Source organism: Equus asinus, chromosome 4, assembly GCF_041296235.1.
Source record: "Equus asinus isolate D_3611 breed Donkey chromosome 4, EquAss-T2T_v2, whole genome shotgun sequence".
Taxonomy (NCBI): Eukaryota; Metazoa; Chordata; class Mammalia; order Perissodactyla; family Equidae; genus Equus; species Equus asinus.
This window is the reverse complement of record NC_091793.1, coordinates 45,681,172-45,686,621: the sequence shown is the minus strand read 5'-3', so window position 1 is coordinate 45,686,621 and position 5,450 is coordinate 45,681,172. Positions and strand designations below refer to the sequence as shown.

The window sequence follows — 5,450 nt, the reverse complement described above, 5'->3', positions numbered from 1 at the left end:
CCTATCATAAAGTTTATAGTTCAGAGACTTCCTTTCTTAAGTCTCGGACTCAGTCCTCTGTCTACTTTATGTGATAAAATAAGCTGAAAAATCCCAGGCTAAGCAAAGTCTAGTAAGCCTCTCTATTGCACAGCCTCTTAGAGCCTTTAATATACTAATGGGTATTATGGACTTCCAAGCAGAGAATGTAGTGTGTGGCATTAACCAAACTCACTAGACTACATAGCTCTTCCTCAATGGGCTCCTTCCAACACCAGTGTGTGGTTGAACACATTTTGAGATTCAAGATTCTATACAGTTATTAATTCAACACATATGCACCCTGCTATGTGTCAGGAACCATTCAAGATATTAGGGTTACATAAATCAGCAAAGCTGTAAGGTCTTTATTCTCCTGGAGACCACATTCTATGAGGTGGGAGGCAATATTTTGTAACATTAGTAATATTTTGTAATAATAGTAATAATGTTATAATTTATTATCGTAATTTGTGTTATAAGGAAAAGACAGAGATGACGGCAATGGAGAAATCGTTGGGGTCCACTTTAGTTTGGTGACAACGGAATACTTCTCTGAGGATAAAATGTCATTCTATTTCTAGATCATGGATGTATTCAGATTAATATTAGGAAGTGGCCAAGTGAGTAAGATGAGCTGTTGAACATCTGTTTTCCTCTACAAATAACAACACTAAAGAAAATTGGAACAGTAATAGCTTGTAATCTATTTCATGTATCATTGTAATGCAAATACAGCATCAATAATGAAAAAGGTCTTGTATTTAGGTCTTTTTAAGGTTGTTTTGGAAAAACTCAGTTCAGTCTCCTTCTGCATAGAGAAGAACCCAGTTCTTCCCTCCTGTGAATCTCACCTTTGTATCTCCTTTACTGCTCACACTGAGCACTTCACTACTGACACTTCTGGTCACCAAGTCTGTGGAGGGTTTCCCCACACCAAGGAATTCTCTGCAACACCACCTGGGAGTCCTACAATTTAGCTCAATTCTAACACTATCTATCTGGAGACAGTGTCAGATCCCACAGGCTAAGGTCTCAATGCCCCAAGACTGCTCCCACCCTCTTCAGATGCCAATCATAAGTAGTAGGTCCCCAGGTTACCACAGCTTCTGTCGGACTTGGCTACAAATTAGAGGTTCCCATGACCCTCTCCTCACGTTCAATCAGTTTGCTAGAGCAATTCACAGAACGCAGGGAAACATTTACCAGTTTATTAAAGGATATGATAAAGGATACGGAAGAACTGCCTGATGAAGAGGTACATGGGGTGAGGTCTGGAAGGGTCCCGAGCACAAGAGGAGCTTCAGCCCCCGTGGAGTTGGGATGCGTCACCCTCCCAGTGTGAGTGTGTTTGCCAACCTGGAATCTCTCTGAACCCTGTACTTTTGGGGTTTTTATGGAGGCTCCATCACATAGGCATGATTGATTATTAACTCCATTTTCAGTCCTTCCCCCTTCTCAAGAGAACAGAGGATGGGGCTGAAAATTCCCACCTTAGTCATGGCTTGGTCTTTCAGGTGACTAGCCCTGACCCAGGAGCCCACCGAGAGCCACCTCATTAGAACAAAAGACATTCCTATCACCCAGGAAATTACAAGGATTTCAAGAACCCTACGTCAGGAATCAGGGGCATAGACTAATATATATTTTTCTATTATCTCCCAAACGTCTTATTTTATTTATTCTTGTTAAGACCTTTTTAAAAGTAGTTTTATGTTCATAGCAAAATTGGAGGGAAGGTACAGAGATTGCCCATATGTCTCCTGCCTTCATACATGCACATTACCACAAAGTGGTACATTTGTTACAATTGATGAACCTAAGTTGACACATCGTAATCACCCAAAGTCCATAGTTTACTGTTCATTCTAGGTGTTGTACATTCCATGGGTTTGGACAAATGTATAAGAACATGTATCCATCATTATGGGATCAATACAGAGTATTTTCATTGTCCTGAAAATCCTCTGTGCTCTTTTCCCCTCCCCCTGCTAGAAGCAGGAGGGGATTTTTCTCCAGTGTTTTCTGTGAGAATCTGATGGAGCTCCTGGAGGTAAATCTCACAATATTGTAGGCAACGCCTGCATGACTGGGTCCCCCTGGAGTTTTTATCTCAGAGTTGTTCACAATGAGCTTCCAGATCAATTGCAGTTCAGGTTTTCCTACCCCGGCGCTGGTTCTCAGGGCAGTTTCTGCTTGCAAGTGTCTGCTCCAGTAAGCCACGACTCCCTGTGTTTGCCTGCCTGGGTCTCCAATCTTGGGAGCAGCAGTTTGCCCTGTATCTTCTCCTCTCCTATGGATACAAGAAAAGTCGTTGATTTTTGAGTCTGTTCAGATTTTTACTTGTTCTTAAGACAGAGTGGAAAACATCAAGCTCCTTACACGCAGAGCAGGAAACTGGAAGTCTGATTTTTTTCCTACAGGAATCTTTTACATATTATCATAGTTATTTTAAATTTTCTGCATCATCTTTATGTCTGGTTCTATTGATTGCTTCATTTCTTGATAGCAAGGCGTTTTTTTCTGTGTTTTTTTTTTTTTTGTCTTGCCTTTTTGTCTGACTTGTAATTTTTTAATTAAATGCCATACATCATGCATGGAGTTACAGGACAGACTGAAGTAAACAGTATTTATCTCCAGAAATGAACACATCTCTCTTCCGTCAGCTCATTAGTGTGTGGATTGAGCTTATCTAGTTAATCATAAAGCTTAGTATGATTTGATAGTTGCTACTGTTGTCCTCAGTGTACTAGTGACTTCAAATTTCCCCCGCAGTGAACTATATTTCTCTGTATTTCGTGTGGGGTGTGCAGTACTGGAAGGGTTTTCTCAGTGTTCTCACTCCACCTTCACTTATCAGCAGTATCTGCGTGCCTGCCCCAACATCTTCATTACATGGGTCTCTTGCATTTCTGCACATCTTGTGAGCAGATGTACTGGCAGACTTCCTTCCAGAGTAAGTTTCTATGGATATTTGTATAGCAAACATCCTTGGAAGATTGGATAATATCTTCTTCTAGAGCAGAGAGTAGATTTTCTTACTATATAGTATAATAAAGATAATATTTCCATTGTTTGAAGTCCATTATTAAAGATTGAGGTTCCCCAAGCTCAGGGTTCCTAATCTGTGACACAAATCCACTGTGTGTGTAGCAATCACCAAGTTGCTCCATGTAATCTCCATGAGACTTGGAGGTGAGGGGGCAAGGGAAAACAACACAAAACATATGAAACATATCCTCCTTGCTGTGTCGGGGATCATAAAGTCTGACCCAGAAGTCTCACATCTGCAGCCTCCATGAAACTGTAGCAGGTGAATGTGTCTGTTTGCAAGTAGAATAAAATCTCAGCTCCTTCGCAGTTTTTTACTCTCTTGCACTTCTCCCAGAAGTAGACTACTGTTGCTTGTTAGTAGCAGCTAAATTTATTCCAACAGTTGAGGGGGCGTTTCTTTTGTCAAAATTTAGCCTCAGCATTCCTGCCCACCGTCTCCATAGAAATCAAACTCTCCGTTATATTTCTGGTTCGTCTCAGGCAGAAGAGTTTCCTATTCCTCCCTTGGTGGTAGTAGATCACTGCTTGTTGTTGGTGTTTGATCCCTGGCCCAAGAGAGTTTTTTGGCCTTTCAGCCAGCTTGTGTGTGTGTGAGAGAGAAACATATATATATATATATATATATATGATATATATGTTAGTATATTAGAGAACTTATATCTATATCTATATTTATATCTCAATTGGAGAGATATATATATCTCAATCCCTCATTATCACTGGATCTTTAGCAATGTCCTGAGAGCCAGAAGCTTGTTTTCCCATATAGCAGAGGCAGTCTTGCTTCTACCCCTCTATAGAAGCAGTGGCTCTTTGACTATGCCTTGGGAACAAGAGAGTTTGTGCCTTCCTCCAAGGTTTAATATTTTGGCATAATAAAGAAGGGTCCTGGGAAGTGGACAGGGTTCTTTTCTTGAACCCCAGCAGCAGACAATCACCACTCCTAAGTCTCAACACCAAAAGGGGCTCTCTCTTTTCTCTTGCCCTTTGCTCAGTCTTTCTAGTGAGCACCAAAGGATGTTCACAGAAAAGAGCTTGGAACCTAGTGTAAACTTCCCTTATATCTAGGTATCCTAGAGGTCACAGTTGCTACTATTGACATTAGCCCAAACTTGGCCTTGAATAATTTATTAATTTTTTAGCTGATTTCTTCTTTCATCTGTATGGTGCCATCTCTTCCTCCCGTGTTATTCAAAAGACTAATGTATCCATCTTCCTTTGGAACTCCATTTTCTTGGTTGTCTTGTGACCTCTTCTCTCTGATGGATTCACAATAAGTTATGATTTTTGTGCATTATTCAGATTCATCTCTTTTTTCACACCGGGGCTCATTGCGCACCTGGGCTTGTGCTCAAACGTGCTGGGAGAATGGGCCCAGTGGTGGCTGAAGCTGCAGTTGTGGCTGTGGCCAGGGGAACTGAGTGGTATTACCCAGAGGTCCCCACATGGCCCTTCTCCTCTAGCTCTGGTGCTGCTCCCTGCTCCTCCTCCCCAGTCTTGGCTTTCAAGTTCAAGGCCTTTTGTTAGAAGCTGATGCTGATGTTTACTCCTGTGCTCATCTTCTTCAGCATCTGGCAGATTTGATGACCTGAAGATTGATTACAAGAATCCTAAAGACCAGTGTAATACCTTATATCTTCTTGTATTTTCAGAGTACCTCATCCATGCTTTCTTCTGTGTCATGTCTGTTTGTGCAGCCGAGGGCTGATGATGGGTTTCAATATTCCCTTCTTCGCACACCATACTTGTAGGTACGTGAGTAGACCAGTGAAGAGCAGATCAGCACTCTATGACCTTACAAACATCATCAGTGCAGGTATTCAAGCATATCGTCAGAAAGAGGGGTGGTGCAAATTAGATTTTTATTTTCTAGCCTTTTTTTACTACCTATATGGTGTGATCTATGTTGTGGTGAGCTCTTAGAACAATACACAGAAGATTGATCCAGTTAAGTTCATGCAAAAAGCTACCAAATGAAGGAATTCTATCCAGCAAGATCCTGTTTCTACGAATAGCCTGTGGAATCTGGTGAATTACTTAAAAAAATGACATTTTAAAAATATTTCCAGAATTTTTGCTTGTGGAAAGACTTTTCATATGTTATACTCAGGTAAAGAATTTAAATGGAATTATGCATAAATTAATATAAAATGATTACTTCTGGCGTTGACAGGTTTGAACTTGCATTCCTTAAGGAACAGCCGTAATCCTCTGAATGATTGTGTTAATTATTGATTGTCCTTAGTCCATCTGGGCATTTTGTTTACAGGAAATTTTAGGGCTCACTTTTAGTTTTACTGAAAGCTCATCCACAGGCATCCCCAATTTACTATGGTTCAACTTAACAGTTTTTTGACTCTATGGTGTTGCAAAAGTGA

The 5,450-nt window shown here is 40.7% G+C and overlaps 1 pseudogene; it reads left to right on the top strand.

The window, feature by feature from the left end:
* Positions 1–4,440: 4,440 nt before the first annotated feature.
* Positions 4,441–4,995, top strand: LOC106846825 (protein cornichon homolog 1 pseudogene; annotated as a pseudogene).
* The last annotated feature ends 455 nt before the right edge of the window (positions 4,996–5,450 follow it).